Consider the following 22051-nt stretch of genomic DNA (forward strand, 5'->3'; position numbering starts at 1 on the left):
TTACTTTGTGGACTGTTGAGTTTTGTACTGCAGTGAGATTTTGAGTAAGACTGACACTTCTGAATAAGGAATGTCCTAATACATTTATTTTCAAATTAGTTGAAAATCAACTATATAAAACCCTTTTTGTTTCAGCTCATTTTGGAGGAAATATTCCCCAAGTTACCTACTTTTTTTTCTTGATAGGATATGGCAACCTTAACTATTTCTCTGACATCTAGAGATCTTTGAAGGACTTAGGATTCTGATTCTCAGTCTCAGAATCTATGGATGTAGAATAGAAAATGTTGCAGAATATGTGTTGAGTTTTATAGATTAAGGATTCTGATTCTCAGTCTCAGAATCTATGGATGTAGAATAGAAAATGTTGCAGAATATGTGTTGAGTTTATAGATTACTTCTCTTTGATTTTTATTTATGTAACAATGTAACAATAAAGAAGATAGTAGAGAGAATAGAAAGGTTACAGTTCCACCACATTAACATTCAACAAAATATTTCACTCCCTTCTAGCTGTTGTTCAGCTATGTATGTATTTCCTGTGTACTGGTTATCATGGGGTGAGTGTAATTTTATTCAAGATTTTTTTTCTACTTAAACATAGCATAATCTGTCCTAGAAGATTTTCAAACCAAATCCCTCATATGAGTGATTTCTTGTGATTTTTTTCTACCACTTTGTCCTAAAAATAGAGTGCAAGAGGGGAAATCATGTTAATTGAGGGTTCTGGTTAATTGAAGTTTTTACTATAATTACCCATTATAAAAATGAAGGGTTTGGGCAGAGGATAGATTCATAGTCTTGGGCATATTTAAGTATTACTTTGGCTTGTAAATAATCCTTTGGCGAAAAACTGCTGTTTTAGAAAGATGCTCATTTCAAAATTCCCTTTCATAAAGCAACAAAGGCAATTATCTTCAGTTCTCACTTGAGAGTCCATATAGCATGAAAGGTAATGTTGCCTGTGCCTTTTCCTCTATTGATTAGTATTTTCATTCAGCAGGGAATAAAGAGAACCAAATAGATCAAGTTGTGACAGCATTGGTTTTTCTTAACATCAGCATTTTTTTTTTTTTTTTGACACAGGCAGAAAACACATAAAGGCAAGTGGGTTATTTTTCAAACTCCAGGGTGAAGTATATACATCAAAGTTGCAAGCTAGACCAAACTAGGATTTTAAAAAGAACAATCTTATTTGTAGCCACTAGAGGGTGTAATAGACCTAACAGTCCTGTATGTTTGTAGTCCTTGAACTTAACTTCCCTTTTCTTAATTGCTAGGCACCACCATGTTTGTTGTGAAATACCCAGAACTTAGAAGACTTTGTTGCTTATCATTCTCCTCTCTAGACTGTTCTCAACCTAGTTGTCTCAGCAGGTCCCATTTCACCAATACCAATACCACCAGCAGGGACTCAGTGCCTCTGGAGAGCACATTGAAAATTGTTGAGGTGTGGTCTCAGAAAGAAACCACGGTGGAATATAACTCCTCGGAGGAGTTTTCATGCCTGTGAGTGGTAATATAATGCCTGCTTCAATAACTGACATTTTTGCAGGAGATAACTGATAATATCTGTCATTTTTTGATGCCTTCTGTTTATCAAAGATTATGCTAAATGCTTTTCATGTATTACCTCATTTGGCCTTCCCAACATCCTAAGAAAGTAGATGATATTATCCTCATTTTGTAGATAGAGACTAAGGCTTGCAGAAAACTAAAAGGGGGTGCTAGTATTTCACTCAGAGATTCAGATTGCGAAAACTGCTAGTGCCAGACCCTATGTGCGTCCAGTGTACGTTTTCTGGGGGGAGAGGCAGTTTACTTAATGTGGACTATAAGTCCAGCCATGGTGAATTCATGTTTTGATATAAGATGGGATATAGATTTGGGATAAAACATTAACTTTTGATTTGGAAGACTTTTTTTTAACAAATTACCCCAAGAATGAAGAAATTGATGAATACCTGGAAAGTGGGAACAACCTGCAGTAACATGATCCTTTAGGATAAAGAACCAGCTCTTGAACCTTCTCCATAATACCTGGAAGATAAGATATCTACACTTTTGCTTAAGATGCAAAAAAGGCTTGGGGAGATGCTCTTTATCTTTGCTTTTTTTTAACATTTCCAATGTTGGGGTCAAGGAGAGACATTCTAAGGAAAGTTATTTTTAAAACCTGAAAAGGCTGCTTAATCTAGTTACAGAAGCAGTTTTAAAGATAAGAAATATACTGTACCTACTTACAATTTTATTTAAATGAACATACTTGGAGATGATCTTTCTTGGAGAAAAACCTAGTGTACATGCTGGAGATCAGAACAAGGATAAGCAAGCCTTTGGGAGAAATCTGGATAGAAAAAACAATTTGCAAATTCAGTAGTTTTCAAAGAGATTTCATTTCTAAGAGATGACCATTAGGGGGCAATCCTGGGTCTATATTTAGCTTTAGTTAATTGAGGGAAATTCCTTCAAAATATCTATGAGCTTGGATTTGCAACTTTTTTCTGATTATGCATTACTAGATGCAGAATAAGGTTGAGGAAAGTTTATAAATACCAAATTACTTCATTCATGCCTTACAGCCTAGTTATCTTGTTCTGACTTAGGAAGAATCAGTCCTGCAGAGAAGCTGTGCTTGCCTGACTTACAGTTCAGAGATGGCTTAGCCAGGATTCAAGCAAAGGTCTTCAAGTCTGCGTCTCACACTTGTCTGCTATGCTACAGTCTCCCTCGGAAGCCCATTGGATCGTAACCTAGGAACAGATACACAGTTATCTAAAATTCCCTGCAAATTAATGTTTAGAACTTTATTATGGGAATAGTTAAGAGAAACATTGCAGAATGGAGCCTGTATATTATTTATCAATAATTGTTTTTCCTAAAATTTCAAGTCTGTTAGATGCTCTGATAGAACAGTCTTCTATGTTTCCCCTCAAGACAATGTTTTCTTTAGTGCTACAGCCTGTAATATTTTAAATGCCATTTATACCTTAAATGACGAACTGATACCTTTAGATATTCCTTCCATAGCAAAAAATGTTATATGTCTTATCTAGCAGATAGATGGATATGTCTCCAGTCAACAATTATTTTTAAGGCCTATATAATTTCTGGTTGGTTAAGTCTTGATATTGAAGCAATGGTGAAGGTAATTGATTAAGCTAGCTTTTGTTTTACTCCTGCACAAACTACTTTAGGTTTTGTCATTCTCAGGCCAGCATTGACCTTGCTTATAATAGTAAAAAAAAAAAAAAAAAAAAAAAATTCCTTATTTTCAGTCCCAGGTAACTCCTGTCACTAGACAAAATACTAGTTCCTCACTAAACTCTATACCTTAAAATTAATAGCATTGATTTTATTAATCCAATTTGGATGTTCACTGAAGAATACCAAATTTCTAAGAAATCATTCAGTCTCTTGCCTTCTGAGACAGACCGCATTCTGCCTGTGGAATGTGTATCTCTCTAAATAAACTTGCTTTCACACACACACACACAAAAATAATAAATTTCTAAGAAATGATTCTAATTTTTTAATATGCATTTGAAATAACAATATGTAGCACAAAATCTTATAGACAAGATTTTTCCTCATTATTTGTCTACTTATATTAGACTGTCCCTCAAAAGGCCAGTAAGTATGTGAGCCCTATGGAAGGACCAATTTGTTGTGTTAATTATTGGACTTCTTAGACCAAAGAATGTCCTGTCAGGTTGATATTTAGACTTCAGATTTTTAGAGAAAAAACCTGGATTTCCCAAAGCAGTAATATCCTAACCGATGGGGATGGAAATGAGGAAGTGGTTTGGTTATAAGAGGTAGACTGTTCTGTGGATTTCCCACTGGTCCTCTTGACTTAAAAGATATTTTCTGGGTTAAAAAAAAAAAGTGGTAGTGACAGTCCCAGCCTGGACCTGGAGCTGCAGTGCTGCTAGACGCCTTTCAACGATTGCCAGACTAGCATGTGTCCTTCCTTAATGTAAGGGCACTTTCTTTCATAAGCAGGATCTAAACTAATTGTTTTTTCCAAAAGCAATAACTTCTGAAGATTCTTACTGAGCAGGAGCTCTGGCGGAAGTCGTTGCTGCACTCTATAACTCAGCCCTTTCCTGTTGAGTAATGCTCTAGGGGCTGGATTTCAGTGGGGACTGGTTTGGTAGACTTTGACTTCAGAGTAGATGACCTCCTCGGTTTTATGAGACAACACGGAGATACAGCCAACTTGCTGGCAGGCACAGGCCTACTCTTCCAAAGGTGTTTACTGGACTAACAAGTTAAGGTTAAACATTACTTCCTACCTGATGTCTATTTTGGAAATGTTGGCTTCAATTGTTTCAACTGAAATAAAGGTCATTTGAGGCTATTCAGACAACTAAAAATGTATTCCAAATATTATCTACCGGGCCTCGGTGCTGAGAGGAAGAGGGGGAGAGGGAGGGGTGAGGCTCCCACTGCATCTGGATGTTTGGCTGTATTAAGCCCTTTAAAATATGTTGTGTGGTAATTGAGATGTTTCCTTTTTAAAATATCTTTTAAGTAATTTTATATTGTAGAACCACGTATGGGAAATGATTTTGTATAAGTATGGTCTCATGTCTCCATTTTGACCTTTAGGTGGATATTGAGCAAGAGTACATGCACATATACTTGCTAAAGTCAAGCTGAGCATGGCTCAGTTAACTGCAGAAGAACAGGGCAGACTGGGTGGGGCAAGCTCTGGAATTCTACCCAGTCACCGAGCCAAGTCAGGCACTGGGGCAACAGCTTAAGCTGAAGCAGCTAGTAGGAAGTCCAGCCCAGCAGGTGAAGCATGGAATCTGGAGACGTGGCAGTCAACCAAGAGCACAATCCGGTAAAGTGGTCTGCATCTGGGAAATGTAAGTCCCCGTCAGACACCGGAGCAGGAATGCAGGACCGCAGAAGTCTTGTAGCACGTGTAGGAGCCCCAGCCCCAGCCCCAGCCTAAGCTTCAAGAGCAACACTTCCTCCGCTTCCTGTGGAGCAAGGGCAAGATCAAGGCAGGACCTCGGGCTTACGGGGCCTGAGTACAGTTCAGGCTTCAGGACAGAAACTCAGATGGAAGGAGAATGACAGATGGGGATCCTGTTATCAGAGCTGAGGTACGTGATACTGCTCAGGATCCCAGGAGCAAAGCAGGGTTCGGAGCCAAGACACAAGGTCATGAGGGGCCTGGAGACAGGTGTGGCTTCTTGCTGAGTGAGTCCCAGAGCCTGGAACTAGAGCCACCTTAGTTCCTCCTGCCTCATCAGGACTCGTCCTGAAGCCCACACCCACGTGAGGGGGTCAAGTGGCTCCGGCCGATGGGGGGAGGGGAGTGCTGCAGAGACAGGCAGGGGCCTGGCCTGACTCTCACAGTGGAGGCAGCCCCATGTGACAGCAAGACTCAGCAGGGCAGCCAGAATGGGTTATTAATATTTCACACCAGAACCTACCTGGGAGGACAAGGGCCAAGCGCTATTGAAACACTAGCTGTGAAAATGGCCCTGTGTTCCTTGGGAACTCATTTTCTCTATCTGAAGGCACACCTTCACCCCAGAAAAATGAGCTCTAGTGACGAGTCTGGCCTCTCTTCTGGGGGTCACTAGGAGATGCGACTCAAGTGTACTACCTGGATAGAAGAGGATCAGCGCGCGGTCTGCGTTTCCTCCTCCTGCCGCTGCTGCTGGCATAAGTGAGGCTCTGATTTTAGGCTGTGGAAACAGTTTTTTGTTTTTTGTTTTTTTTTTTAATTGCGGTACATGGGCCTCTCACTGTTGCGGCCTCTCCCGTTGCGGAGCACAGGCTCCTGACACTCAGGCTCAGAGGCCATGGCTCACGGGCCCAGCCGCTCCGCGGTACGTGGGATCTTCCCGGACCGGGGCACGAACCCGTGTCCTCTGCATCGGCAGGCGGACTCTCAACCACTGCGCCACCAGGGAAGCCCCGAAACAGCTTTGATTCCACATGGCACGTCCTCCAGACCCTCCGGCTGTGGTAACAGCCTTTTGCCCCGAGTCCGAAGGCCTCACTGATTTGTCTTGCCACACTTGCCCACATAACGACCCCTCAGTCCACTCCTCCAGCCTGCTACTAGAGAAGATAGCTTCCTCGGGCCCTCACCTGTCAAAGCTCAGATCGGTCATCATCCTCTCTTTGAGTCGTTCTGTCCTCCACTCCAGTAGTTGTCCACAGAGCGCCTGTTCCCACTCCCTGACAAACAGAACCTCTTTACACCCATCTCCCTTCTCCTGCTTACCCTGCAGAGGGCTTGCAGCCTCTCAGGTAGCTTCCCAGCTCTCCAGGCATCCTCCACCTGGCCCCTTTGATGAAAGATGTTACTCTCACCAAAATGACTTCCTTCTTTACCAAACTCCAATGGCACTTTAGGGTCAAACTTATCTCAGCCTGTCTTAAATTACCATTGTTGATTATCTGTCTCCCCAACAAGACTGTGAACTCTGGGAAGGCAAAGCCTACACCATGTTCATTCTTTTGTCTTCCGCCATGCTTGGTCAAACATAGAGGCTGCATTTTTGTTGCTTATGATGGACACTACTGTACAAGTTAACGATATGTACATAGCAAAAAGATGTTCTCATATACCTTAAATGGCCAAAGTCAGGAAGTGGCTTGAGGTGAAAATCCTGATTGGAGTTCCTAGTTTGATCTGCACAGCAAATAATAATAATAATTGCTACAGTTTATCAAGCGCCTACCACTCATAGGCATTGTACTACATGTTTGAATTACATTATCTCATTTAATCCCCATTCCCGCAGTGACAGGAACCTGAGGTTAAGGGAGAAGCTAATAAATTGTCTCATATCGCTACATGGTAAGTGGTAAATCCAGGATTCAAACTCCAAGTTTGTTTCTTACTGTTTGCCAGGTTATTCACCAAATGCAACCCTCTTGTCAGTTGGTAGAAAATTCAAGCGTTAGAACTTGCAGCAATGTCAGAGGAGCCTTCCCCAACCTGTCTCTCTCATGGCTAGAGTAGCTTCTAAGTGACGAAGAGTCTACCCAAGGCAGACTGCCTGGGCAGCGCCACTGCAATCACTAATCTACAGTGGGGGAGGGCTTCCTGTGCACGTACACAATGTAGTTTCGGTTAGGAACCCAAGGACAACTTAGAGGATCTATAAAGAATAGAAGACTGGGTGTTGGTCTTTTCTCAGCAAACACCACCACAGGTGTGCTATTAAATTAACAGTGATACAGCCACTGCATCCTGATCAGCAGTGTGGTTTTTTTAAATTCCTGTATTGCTCATTGGATCTTCGCTAATTGTTTATTTAACTGAAGACTGCTGTCATTGATAGAAGTTGTTGGCACATTATAACTCCGTGGGTGAAGTGTAATAGCTAGGATTTACTGAGTACCTTGTTAAATGGATGCATTAATTTAATACAACAAACCTCCAAGATAGATAGTATTATCTCCCATTTTACAGATGAGAAAACTAAAGTTTTAGAGAAGGTGCCTAAGGTGGCAAAAGCTGGGGTTGAAACCTATGTAATCAAACTTGAGAGCTCATACTTCTACTGTCTTTGATTCCCAAGGATAACTGCTATCTCATTCATCTTCTTCATTTACATGACTTTCTGGGGACAACAGACATCAGTTAAAGAAACTATTACATTATACAGGGTTCATGTTTTCTTTCCCTCTCAGTCACTTTGGTGCTAGAATACTCTATCTATGGCACATGATGTGGTATATATTATCTAATTAAACAATTGTACCAATAATACCCTGAAATTTCCACATTTGAAATTGTTGTAGCATTTTTTTTTTTTTGTCCAGTAATAGAACATGATTGTCTAATAATTAAGAGCTTATGCTCTGGAGTCATAGAGACCTGAGTTTGATTCCTGGCTCTTTACTTTTCTCTAAATTGGGTATAATAATTGTACTCACTTCTTAGGATGATTATAAGAATTAAGTGAAGGGCTTCCCTGGTGGCGCAGTGGTTGAGAGTCCGCCTGCCGATGCAGGGGACACAGGTTTGTGCCCCGGTCCGGGAGGATCCCACATGCCGCGGAGCGGCTGGGCCCGTGAGCCATGGCCGCTGAGCCTGCGCGTCCAGAGCCTGTGCTCTGCAATGGGAGAGGCCCCAACAGTGAGAGGCCCGCATACCACAAAAAAAAAAAAAAAAAAAAAAAGAATTAAGTGAAATTGTAATATACACAAAACTTAGCATGGAGTTCAGTATCAGTAAGCCCTCAGCTAATGCTGGTATTGTTAGTATTATCACTTTCTGTGGTCTCCTTTATCTGCCAGAAGAGAATACATATTAGAAAAAAAGATGAAACTATAGATGGTTTATCCCTTTCACGGTTATCCATTTGAAATGTTGTCATTCCTGTTCTTTTCAGAACTCTTTGTACAACTATGACCAGCTTTCCAGTCTTTGAAAAAGAAGGGCAGAAGATGACAAGGAGTGAATACATAACCATATGTAACTTGCTCTTTTCCAGTAAGAAACTTTGTTGTTGGAAGGTGTGGTTTGTGCCCTGGGAAGGTGATAGTTGAAGGAACTCTTACATTGATTCCTCCCAGACAAGGCTACTCCAGAGCAGCAACTTCAAGATCAGTGGGAATGCTTAGACCTAAGGCAGCTTCCTGGAGAATCCTGTAGGTTCTAAGGTGTATTCGTGGAAGCAACTAACTTTGGGGCTCTTGCTGGAAAGGATTACATTTCCTAGTTCTCTTTGTGCCTTGAAAGCTGAGTGCCATCACATAGGGGGTTGGTTATCTGCAGCCTTTGGGCCCTAACTGTCTGATCTTGGAAATCTAAGAAAGTCCTTTATGAACAAGCTTAAGTGATGTTTCACAATTTTCAGTTTTCAGCATCTTGGGGATGCTCTGGTGACAGAGGTTAGTCTGAACTGTTCTCAGAGCACCATGGAGAAATCCCAGAAAAGGCAGGTTCATAGCAATCCTGGGCTGGGCAAAACATTAGTAAGAAGATAAAGATGCTTCATGAGAAAAACCTGCACACAATATATGCTCACAATATAATTGTTAACAGTGGGGGAGAGGGAAAGGGGTTATGTAAAAGTAAATGGGAAGGGAGCCCAGAATGTAAAATTCTTTCTACAGTTTGAATAATAAAACACATTATACACTTTCATATTCATAGGAGAAAGACAGGAAAGAATACACCCAAAGAGAATATATTTAACAGTGGTGATATCTTTTTTTTAATTTACCTTATTGAAGTATAGTTGATTTACAATGTTGTGTTAATTTCTGCTGTACAGCAAAGTGATTCAGTTATACATATATATACATTCTTTTTCATATTCTTTTCCATTATGCTTTGTCACAGGATATTGAATATAGTTCCCTATGCTATACAGTAGGACCTTGTTGTTTATCCATTCTGTATATAATGGTTTGTATCTGCTAATCCCAAACTCCCAATCCATCCCTCCCCCACTCCTGCTCCCCCTTGGCAACCACAAATCTGTTCTCTATATCTGTGAGTATAACAGTGGTGATATCTTGGTACTGGGATTACATGTGCTTTTTATTTTTTTAACTCTTTTATATTTCCAAATTTTGAGTAAAATGTTAAAAACTCAGAAAATCAAAAATTATGATAATTAGGGTAAATGTTATTTTTAAGTCATATATCAATATTGAATGATAAGCGCAGAGCAGAACAGTGCCTATTGTATGCTACCAGTCATGTAATAAAGGAAGCAAAAAATATATATTATTTGTATGTATATAAAATATCCCAGGAAAATTAAGCCAGAAATCAGTCACAGAGGATTGACCATGGGAAGGGGAACTGCCCTGTAGGAGACAGGGATGGGAGACTTTTCACTATAAACCCTTTTATATTTTTTTTTTGTAAAATGATTTTTAAATACAGTATATTTTCCCCTATTTTTGTAATGTCAAGAGTTCCTGAAAACTGTCAGAAAGCACATCATTATAAGTGAACTATATGCTCACCATTTCAAACATGCTCTGTGTGATCTACAGTAGGTAGAATGTCTGCAAGGTAGCATGATACCATCCACCACACTGTGTGGGGCTGTTTATCTAAAGGCCCACATGTCAAATGTGGATCCTCATTTAGAGCCAAAAGAAAAAAAATTAGTCTTAATATGACCCATCAAATTTCCACTTTTGCCTTGGCTTCCAAGAAACCTTGAGCTATGTTTTGTCTTCAACCAGATTGTCTGGTTAAAGGGGACAGTCAGACTCGTAGCTAAACCCACCCCATTTATTACTCCACTCTCATCTTTCAAATTTTGTTCTAATAGCTTTCCATTTAGTTAGAGCTATGCCTTGCCCTAGATGCAGTTTCAAAACCTCTTTAGAAGGCAATGGATATGTATTAGTTAGCTATTGCTAGGTAACAAGTTACTCTAAAATGTAGAGGCTTAAAACAACGATATACATTTATTGTATCTCACAGATTATATTTCTTTGGGTCAGAAATTCAGGAGCATTCTGGCTTGGGATCTTTCAAGAGTTTGCAGCTAAGATGTCAGCCAGAGCTGCCGTCTTCTGAGAGCTCGACTGGGACTGGAGACCCTGCTTCCAGGAGGGTCGGCAAGCTGGTGCTGGCTATTGGTGGGAGGCCTTCGATCTTCCCCACATGGGCCTCTCCACAGGCTGCCTCAGGACAGGGTGGCCCATGGAGCAGACAATCCAAGAGAGAACAAGGCAGAAGACACAATGCCTTTTATGACTTTGCCCGGGAAGTCATACACCTTCACTTCTGCCATAGCCTCTTCATTAGAAGTGAGTCACCAAGTCCAGCCAGTCTTCAGGGGGAGGGCTATTCAGCTTCACCTTTTGAAGAGAGGGACGTCAAAGAATTTGTAGTCGTATTTAAAAACCACCACAGGGTATAATAAATAATCAGAATTAGTCAATTCATATCAAATTAGTTAAATGAGATGGTAAAGACAATGAGAAATAAGGGAAGGTTGCTTTTAGAAGAAGGACACACCCATTCAGCACCTGCTATGTCCTGGGTTCTGTCCTTCACACACATGATGGTGTTTAATTTCATCAAAACTTATTCTCCATTTTACAGATGAGCAAAGTGAGACCCAAGGAGGATGTATAACTTGTCCAAGGTCACGTAGTAGCTAGTAAGTGTCAGAGGTGCATGTCAAGCACATGTCAGCCTGAGGTCACAGCTGTGCCATCTCCATGGGGAATGGAAAGCTTTCTCAACTATTTGCTACCTTGACTTATCTAAGCCATGGCTATTTTGTCACCAGAGAGAAATGTGATTAATACTCCAAGTTGAATGAATTCTTACAGAGCTGTTTAACTCACTTTTAAATTCCCTGGAATCAAATGTGTTAATTCTCCTTCAGAAGCACCTCCCCTGCCTTCTGCCATTACCAGTATGTACCCAGTCCGGGCAGGACCACGCCTCTGCTCACCCCTGACTTTGAAAGCCAGCCAACTTCTCTTCCCATTGCAGCTGGCTGTGATACAGAGGCCAGTGGGGTCAATGGAGTAAGATGACACAGCACAGGGGTGTGTGAGGACAAGGCCCTCCTTCTTATGGGGACTGAACCAAGCCCAACAGGGTGGAGATCGGACAGCCCATCTGCCCTGGTGCCATGCTGGACTGCGGGGGCCTGATAAGCCAGGGAGTCACCCAGCCAGTTCAGTGTCCTCTTCCAAATATAGATTTCTCCCGATGCTGCCCTCCCAGCCGTTGATTGTCACGTGAGTACTTTTCTCCAAAGGTAGCTGGTGGTCTCCTCACTGCTGTGAGGTGGGACCTGATCCAGGGCAGGACCAGCTCTTTGGCATGCCAGGTTTACCGGCTGGGGTTAGAGGAGAAAGCACTGAATCCATAAGTCTCCTACCCCACTTTCCTTTTCAGCCTTGGCCACTCCATTCCTCTTAGGAAACAAACTTCTGATGGATTCTCTGGTCAACCCTGTCCTTTCTGCTGAGAATTCATGCCTGGGGAATCCCTGGAACTCTGCTCCATGGGTATCTCGTCTCCTAAGGCACATTTCCTTGTACAGAGAATTCTCCTTGGTTTGGAAGCTAAGGAACCAGTGCTGCCATCAGAGGCAGAGCTGGAGTGAGATGTAGGTCAGTTGGGCCGTTAACCGGGGCTCCAGTCCATAGGGGCACTCAAAACCACCCTTTCAGGTAAAAAGGAAGAAGAATGTCAACTTCTTAGGAAGTATCTTTCAACCAGTTGTGACTGCAAGAGTACTGTGAGGAAATACTTCGAGGTAGGGGAAGGCATTGAGACCTCTTGCACCAATTTATTGCCAAAGGTGAAGATCTGGTGAACAGCAGGACTTTTTCGCTGGGTGTGATATGTGCCTTTGAAGCTCGTTGCTGCTCCCACCCCACCCTTCTCTCTGTGCTCAGCCTCCTCTCCAAGAAAAGGAGCAACAAATACTGAGAGGTTATTGGCAGGGAACCATCACCAAGCTGCCGCCTCATGGACGAGGACCCAGGGCTTGTCTGCCCTGGTTGGAGCAGTGTGTGCCTGGGACACAGAGCAGGGCCTCTGCAGAGGACCAGAGCTGCCCTCGCTGGGGTAGAGGGAGACTCTGGGAGGGACCAAACCCATAAGCTAGCTGCTGGCTGTCCACCTTGGTCAGCAATTAGGTTGAAGTTTCCCTTTCTTTATAGCTAAGGCTGATCCCTCACGTGGAAGCCCCCAGGACATCTGACACTGATGAATGAAACAGGTGAGCCCACAACCCTGCCAGGAGGGCAGCTTCAGGTCAGTGCCAGACCATGTTGTGCGCAGGTGAACAAAACCCTGCCGTGTTGTCCTGAGAGCCCACGAGTGTGTGGTGTGGCCCCGGGAGAGGTCAGTCTGGGGGTAGAAAGTACAGGAATGATAACCTCTGCTAGTATTCGTGGTGCCCCTGCCACGTCCCAGGCAGCGCTCTGGGTGCTTTATAAAGACGGTTGCGTTCCCAACAATGCCCCTGGGGACAGGCTGCAATATTACTCACCCTGTTCTGTTGAGGAACCTCAGACCCATGGAGGCTAAACTACTTGCCCAAGACAGTGGTAAGTGGGGGTCAGGATTCAAAGGCTGGTGTGTCTGACTCCTGACCCTTTTGAGCTCCTAGGTCTCTCCTGAGAGAAGTCTCCTCTTCCATGCGTGGGACCCCCAAGTCTTGCCTCTCTGAAGCCATCTGTTCTGCTCTAGCTTCCTCCGAGGACGGAGGCTGGGCCCTGTCACTCTGGGAAGCTCCCGTGATCCCTGCTGTGAGGCAGGCCTTTCCAGAACAGATCTGGGGCCTGAAACCGGGCCAAGTGCGTCCCTGGAGAAGGCAGGACCCAGCCTGGTGAGGAGGCGCTGGGTCGTGGGTGGGCAGGGCCATGATCGTGGACTCCACTCTGGGGGAGGGAACAAGGCGAGGCAGAGGCTGAGCGGCCCAGAAGGAAGCAAACATGTGAACTCTGGAACCGGAAGCTCTGCCGAGGACCAGCTGAGTGACCTTGGGCAGCTTTCTTCTCCAAGCTCAGTTTTCTCAGCTCTAAAGTGAGCGTGAGCATGAGCATGTTTGCCTTGTAGGGTTGACGCTGGGGATTAAGCAAGCGTGAACCCAGCGCCTGCACTGGTGCTGGCGCACTCCAGGCATCCGCGTGTCACTGCAGGGCCTGTGAGGTTCCTCCTGGGACCCGGCCACCCCGACTGTGCCTCTCCTTCTCTGTCTCCTTCCTCTTCCTCCTTCTTCACTCTTTGCCTCTCCCTCCCTTCTTTGTGGCTGGGGGCTTCTGCGTGGCCAGAGAGATGTGGCTGAGTGTCCAGGGACACTCTGGGAGGGGTCATTGGACACACCTGCTGGTGACCTAGAACACTTCCAAGCGGAAGGGTTAACTGAGCCAGGCCCGGAGTCAATCAGAGGACACGTGTCCCATGACAGCCGTACCCCGGGCCTCCGACCCACCACCCCGCCCCTCACTCACAGGCACCTGCTTGCCACCGACCGCCACCCCAGGAGTTCCAGCTGTGGTCCTGCAGAAACAGCTGACTGCAGAGAGACCACGGCCATGGTCACTTTTAGCTGGAGGGGAGACTGCAGACTGCCTTTCTCTCTCCCCCCGCCGCCCCAGTCCCTGAACCCAGAGGAAAAGAGAGGCAGGAGAGGGGGCCCTGGGATCGCCACGCTCGGCTGGCTGGCTTTCTGTGTGCAGGGTATTGAGGCTGCCTAGTTGAAAGACAGTAAACAGGGATAAGGACCCTGGGGCAGAGAAGCACGGGGTGGTTGGGATGAGGCAGGCGAGGCACTGGGGGTGGGGGCTGAGGGTCTTGGGAGAAGACTAGATGGCTCCCTGCCATGTCCCCATCTGGGCCTCCGCTAACTTTAGGCTGAGTGAGCAGGGCCTTGTGGACAAAGGCTGCTGCACACATGAAGGGGGCCATGGGGACTAGGGCCTGGGGGAAAGTGGAAGCAAAGGGCTCCCCATTCTGTGTGAGGCCTGACGGCTTGGGACCCCCTCCAGGTGCCCCTCCCTCATTCCCGACTCAGTGGGCGGGGCATCTTGTGCCATGTCCACACTGGCCCTCAGCTCACCTGTTCCTGTGAGGCAGGCCTGGGACAGCTCCACACGCTGGGAGTGTTCACTTTTCCTGCACGGGGATGGGGTCTCTGCCCCCCTGCTGCTGGCAGCATTCAGGAAGAGGCCCCAGGCTATCTGGGAGAGCCTGGCCTCAGCCACCAGCCCTGTGACTTCCCAGCATGGCCCCAAGCCCAGAGGATCTAGGTCTCACTCCAGGATGGGGTTCTAAACGAGGGAGGAAGTAGGGGCTGCCTGCCCTCCTCCCGGGCCCACACGTCATCACACTTACTCCAGACGTGGGCAGGCTGGGTCATGGTCTACCTTGAGTACACTTCGTTTCCAAGGCTTCATGCTGTGCCCAGCCCCCAGGGGAAGAGAGAGGATCAGAAACATCTCAGTTCCTTTTGGGCAAATCCTCTTATTTCACCCTCTGTCTTGCTCCTCAGAGAGGCCTTCCAGCCCTCAGCCTGCCCCACCTGAGTTCTGAGCTGCCAATCAAGCCAAGCCTCTCAAGGAGAAGAACTGTCCTCCCGCTGCTCTCCCAACCCTCCCAGTGTGCCCCAGGCTTTACCATACAGCTAAGTCCTGCCCAGAGAGACACCAAGACAGAGAGAGCAGGCAGACCTGGGTTCAGATTTTATAACTGTGCTACAACTTTGAGCAAGTCACTTACTTTCTTCAAACCTCAGTTTCCTAATCTGTAACTGGGAAAGTGGGTACCTCCTTGCAGACTTGTGAGGATTTAGTAAGGTGAGATCTGTAGAGCGCTCTGCCATAACTAACAGAGGCCACATGGCCATCGTATCCATTGGTGCTTCCTCCTAAATCTCTCCCCCTTTTGGCCCCTCTTTCTATTTCCATTGTCATGGCCCTAGTCTAGGCTCTTCATTTTTCACCTAAATTCATTTAAACAGTGCCCTTACTGGTTTCTCTGCTCCAGCCTCACACTTCTGGAGAGGGAGCTCCTTAAAATGCAAATCTTGGTCCTGTCACACGCTGCCCAGAATCTATGACTTATGGCAAAGATGAAATCCAACTTCCTTTGCATTCCAGGAGCCCACTGGGGAACCAGCCTGGCTTTATTCCCACACTTCAGCTGCTCACCTGGCTCCAGACACTTGCTTTCACACGCGTGTCATTGCAAGTGCTCTTTCCTCAGAGTGACGTGTCCTTCCCCAGCTCGAATTGGAGAACCAGTTCTTCATCCTCCCAGGCACTGTGCTGAGCATTTGATTTGCATCATCTCGTGAGGTAGGTGCTGTTATCATCCCCCACTTAACAGGTGATAGAACTAAAGCCTCAAGCGGTTGATCCTGTTCCCAAATCCACGCACTTTGTTACAACTGTCTTCCAGATTAAACTCTTCCTCCTCCACAAAGCCTTCCCCATCTCCAGGGGTGGAGGCTGGATCTGGCTTCGTGTTTGGGGGACAAAGTGTGTAGATGAGTTTCGAAGAAGCAAAAATTGGTTCAGGAAAAGCACAGGATCAGCCAAGCAAACATGGATTCAGCAGTTCCTATATTCAAGGGACAGGTCTGGGTGCTGTGTGGGGTTAAAAAACAATTGGTTAAAAAAAAAATTGGTAAACAAAAACAAGTGCTGGCAAGGATGTGGAGAAATCTGAGTCTCCATACATTGCTAATGGGAATGTAAAATGGTACAACCACTTTGGAAAACAGTCTGGAGTTTTTCAAAGAGTTAAACATAGAGTGAACCTATGAGCCAGCAATTCGACTCCTCAGTATATCCCCCAGATAACTGAAAAATACTTTCCCATAAAAACTTGTACACAAGGGCTTCCCTGGTGGCGCAGTGGTTGACAGTCCGCCTGCCAATGCAGGGGACACGTGTTCGTGCCCTGGTCCGGGAAGATCCCACATGCCGCAGAGCGGCTGGGCCCGTGAGCCATGGCCGCTGAACCTGCGCGTCCGGAGCCTATGCTCTGCAATGGGAGAGGCCGCAACAGTGAGAGGCCCGTGTACCGCAAAAAAAAACAAACAAACTTGTACACAAATGTTCAGAGCAGCATTATTCATAAAGTATAACAACTCAGATGTCCATCAACTGATGAACGCATAAACAAAATGTGGTGTTATATGTACAATCGGATATTATTCGGCAGCAGCAGAAAGGCAGTACTGATACACGACACGATACAGATGAACCTGGGTAACACCATGCTAAATGAAGGAAGCCACATATTGTATGATTCCATTTAGATGAAATGTCGAGAATAGTCAAATCCATAAAGACAGAATGTAAATTAGAGGTTTCCAGGGTCTAGGGGTCTAGTGACTGCTAATGGCTGTGCAGTTTCTTTGGGGGGGTGATGAGAAAGTTCAAAATCAGTTAGTGGTAATGGCTGCAGAACCCTGTAAGTGTACTAAAAACCACTGAATTGTTCACCTTACAAGGATGAATTTTATGGCATGTGGATTATATCTTACTAAAGCTGTTAAAAAAAACTAGATACAACTTAAATGTCCAGCAATATAAGACTGGTTGAGAAAACTGTGTTACAACTGTCGGATAGAACACTCTGCAGTGATTTCCAATAATATAAAATGTTGATATGAAAATGTCTTAAGATTATTGAGCGGGCATAAAAGGAGTTACAGAACTCGAAATAGAATATATGATTCCACTCTAAGCTCTAAGTAAATGTGGTGTGTGTGTGTGTGTGTGTGTGTGTGTGTCTGCATAGGAAAATGGAAAGATCACCAAAATGTTACAAGCCTTTGTGGATAAATTTTGTCTTTTTTTTTTTTTTTTTGGAGATAAAATCTCTCTGGATTTTCTGATATTTCCACACAATAAACATTTACTAGTTGTGTAATTTCTAAAAACAGTGTTTAAGAGGTCACGCATGCCCTTGCAAGTGCTCACGATCCAGCAAGGGAGACAGATATGAACGTTACAAAGCAGAGGCTAAGAGATTGGGAGAGGGTGGAGTTAGTCTTACTGAGGGGCCTCAGGGACATCTCCTGGAGGGGACGGACTTTGAAATCATGGCCGGAAGAAGCATTTGGGGGAGTTAATCAGAAAACTCGGCCAATGGTCCGTGGTTTTCTAGGGGACAAATAGGGAGGGGCAAAGGGCATTTTTCATCAACTGTCCCCAAAATCCTATGTCTTGTAACCTAGTCCTCCCCGAAGCCTGTGGAATAATTTCACCTAGAGTTCATGCCTTCCATATCTCCACAACCACTGGTGGGACAGTGGGGACATTTGTAAAGCCAGTAACCAAGATTCGTCCAAGTTGGCCCTGGCAGCCTTTGAGTTGGGTCTGGACCAGGGTTCCTGGGAGCAGCCACACTGGCAGGTCGGAGGGGGATCCCCACTTTCCCAGCAAAGTGGATGAACAGAGGCAGGACATCGACACTCATTACCCTGCTGTTTCCCACCTTTCACGTTCTCTCGGTCTTTTTTTTTTTTAATGCTGTTTCTTCTCAAGCTGGGGGAGTGCCCAGTGGGCTGTGAACAGAAGTCAGAGGCTGTGAAATAAAACAACCTTCAAGATCAACAGGAAACAAGGAGATAAATCACAAGGAGAATGACTTGGGGAGGGTGTGTGTAGGGTTTAGTCTTATTTTTAGTGGTCATGGTGGTAATGGTGGTGAGAAATTGAGGCCAGAAGCAGGAAGCCGGGTTTCCCAGCCTCAGCTTTTGATGGTTTCCGGGTCTCCTTGGGTCTGTGAAGGAGGGACTCAGCTCTGTGATGAACCAGCTCTTTTAAGTTGCCTTTGTCTTTGAGAGGTGTTAATATGTTCTTGTGAAACTGCTGCTCCTGGGAGGGGGTCCCTCAAAGCATGAGCAAAGCAGAGGATGTTAACCAGGGTCTGGGTATTGTCCTAGAACTGAAGCATTGTGAATGAGCCCCCAGTACACACACTCATGCAGGATGATCACTCACAACGTTGGGAAGATAAGCTTTCATCAGACTCTCCAAGGGACCCATAATCTGCCCCAAATTAAGAACCACTGCATGGTGACTATAGTTAATAATACTGTACTGTATATTTGAAAGTTGCTAAGAGAGTAGATCTTAAAAGTTCTCATCACAAGAAAAATCAACTGTTTTGTAACTATATATGGTGACAGATGTTAACTAGACTTATTGTGATGATCATTTTGCAGTGTGTACAAATATAGAATCATTATCCTGTACACCTGAAACTAACATAATGTAATACATCAACTATAACTCAATTTAAAAAAAAGAATCACTACTAAAAGGAAAAGAGCCTGAACTGGGAGTGGAAAACAAAGTCTGAACCTCTGCTTTGCAAACTTACTTGCTGTGTGAGTTTAGGCAAATGATTTAATGTTTCTGAGCCTCGGTTTCCTCATCTAGAAATGATGTCTAAGTGAGCTATAGCATTTGAAAGCATCTGCTACTGATTCTTAGATGCTAAGGAATATTTGCTGTATCCAAGTGTCTCTGGAGAGGTGGGAGGGCATTCTGGGGCAAGCATGCAATGCTGCAGGAAGGAATGGGGTCGGTTGTAGGGCTCATAAACTGTACAGAGGCACTGCCACCAAGAACCACTTCTTTTTCCTGTTTGTTACCCCCCTGCCCTTCCTCACACCGACATGTCACCCAGAACCACTCCATACACTCCCCCCAAGCATCTCGCTCCTTTCTTTGTTGGCCTGTCTAGTACCACGTGTTTGAATTTGTGTCCTGACTCTGCCAGAATGCTGGAGTGCATCCAGGGTAGAGAAATGGCCTGGGAGGGAAGCTGGCAGAGTGGAGTCAAACAGACCTTGCTTGAAGCCTTGCTCTACTGAGCTGTGAGACCTCAGGCAGCTCAATCCCTCTGAGCCTCAGTTTGTTCATCTATAACGGAGGAATAATTAAGAGCACCTTCCTCCTAAGATCTTGGTTGGAAGATTAAATGAGGTGTTCCACATCAAGGCTTAGGCAGAACGGGGTAAGCTTTCAATGAGCCTTCGTTATTGTTTTTCTTTCTTCCTCTGGCATGTGCGATACGGCCCTGAGCAGGGGCTCAGCTCCCAAACCTCAGCCAGGTTGATTCCTGCCCTTCCCACAACCTTGCCTTTCTGAAAGGCACTCCAGTGACTGGCTTATTGCAAATGTAAACCCTATACTCTAAATGGCCTCTTAGCTTACTGGGTCCTACCCAAACCTGGCTGCATTCAGAATCACCTGCAGAAGCTTTTTAAAAATACAGATTCCCAGGGCCCTCATCTTACCTACCAAATCAATCTGTGGGAATGGGGCCTGGGAATCAGCACATTTAAAACTCTCCTTGGGTGACTCAGATATAACCAGGAGATCACTATTTTAGAGGAGAACACTCTTCTCTTCTGTTAAAGCTCCTTTTTAGTAAGCTTTGAGCCATTTGTTCTATTATTCAGAACACATAATTGACAATGACAAGATGTGTTTATTTCTTCATTAATTAAAAAAATATTCATTGACTTTCTCCTGTGTAGAATAATAATTAAGAGTTTAGGCATTGGGCCACTTCACACCCATTAGGATGATTAGAAACAAAAAGATAATAACAAATGTCGGTGAAGATATAGAGAAACTGGACCCCTCATACACTGCTGGTGGGAATATAACATGGTGTAGTCACTTTGGAAAATCACCTGGCAGTTCCTCAAAAACTTAAATACAGAGTTACCATATGGTCCATTAATTCCACTCCTAGATGTATGCCCAAGAGAAATGAAAACATATGTCCACACAAACACTTGCTCATGAATGGTCAGAGCAGCATTATCCATAATACCCAAAAAGTGAAAACAACTCAAACGTCCATCAACAGATGAAAGAGTAAATAAAATGTGGTATACTTATGCAGTGGAATATTATTTGGCAATAAAAGGAAATGAAGTACTGATACATATTACAACAAGATGAACCTTGAAAACATTATGCTAAACAAAAGAAACCAGTCACAGAGGACCACATATTGTATGATTCCAGTTACATGAAATGTCCAGAATAGGCAAATCTATAGAGATAGAAAGTAAATTGGTGGTTACCTAGGGAATGACTGCTAATGGGTAAGGGCTTTCCTTCTGGGGTGATGAAATGTTCTAAAATTGATTGTGATGATTGCAGAACTCTGTGAATGTACTAAACACCATCCAGTTTTACACTTTGAAGTGAGTGAATTATATAGTATGTGAATCAGATCATGGTCAATCTGATATAAAAAATAAAATATCTAACTCCCCAGCTTGGAATCCCATCTCTGTCATTCTCCAGCTAGGCAATTTGGGACAAGTAACATAACCTCTCTATGCCTTCATTAACTCATATGGTTATTGTAGAGATAAACTGAGTTAATATATGAAATATCTCAGAAGAGTATCTGGCCTGTGGTAAGTGGTCAGTAACTATTAGCTATTATTGCTTTGATCCAGGCATATTCCAGACCTGTGCTGCTCACTATGGGAGCTACTAGCACTTAAAATTTAGCCACTCTGAATTGAGATATGCTAAACGTATAAAATACATACCAAATTTCAAAGGCTTAGTATGCAAACAAAATAAAATATCTCATTAATAATTTTGATATTGATTCCATGTTGAAATAACATGTTGGGGTTTTTTTGTCCATGTCACACAGCTTGCAGGATCTGTTCCCTGACCAGGGACTGAACCCAGGCCACGGCAGTGGAAGCCCGGAATCCCAAACACTAGGCCACCAGGGAACTCCTGAAATAATATTTTTTATATATTGGGTTGAATGAAATAGATTAGTAAAATTAATTTTACCCTTTTCTTTTTTTAATGTGGCTACTAGGCCACCAATTTTAAATTAGTGCACAACTCACATCATAATCAGTGATAAAAGACTGAATGCGGGTTTCCCTGGTGGCGCAGTGGTTGAGAGTCCACCTGCTGATGCAGGGGACATGGGTTCGTGCCCCGGTCCGGGAAGATCCCACATGCCGCGGAGCGGCTGGGCCCGTGAGCCATGGCCACTGGGCCTGCGCGTCCGGAGCCTGTGCTCCGCAACGGGAGAGGCCACAACAGTGAGAGGCCCGCGTACCGCAAAAAAAAAAAAAAAAAAAAAGACTGAATGCTTCCCCCTAAGATCAAGAGTGAGACGAGGATGTCCATTCTTACCATTGTTCAACATTGTGTTGGAGGTTCTAGCCAGAGAAATTAGGAGGAACAAGAAATAAAAGACATCCAAATTGGAAAGGAAGAGGTAAAACTATCTTTATTGGCAGATGATCTTTTACACAGAAAGTTCTATGGAAGCTACAAAAAATTACTCTTAGAGCTAATAAACAAATCAAGTTTTCAGAATATAAGATCTGTATACAGGGACTTCCCTGGTGGCGCAGTGGTTGGGAATCCACCTGCCCGTGCAGGGGACGTGGGTTCGAGCCCTGGTCCAGGAAGATCCCACGTGCCGCGGAGCAACTAGGCCCGTGAGCCACTACTGAGCCCGCGTGCTACAACTACTGAAGCCCACGAGCCTAGAGCCCATGCTCCGCAACGAGAGAAGCCACCGCAATGAGAA

This window comes from Hyperoodon ampullatus (assembly GCF_949752795.1).
Source record: "Hyperoodon ampullatus genome assembly, chromosome: 1".
NCBI classification, from domain to species: Eukaryota; Metazoa; Chordata; class Mammalia; order Artiodactyla; family Ziphiidae; genus Hyperoodon; species Hyperoodon ampullatus.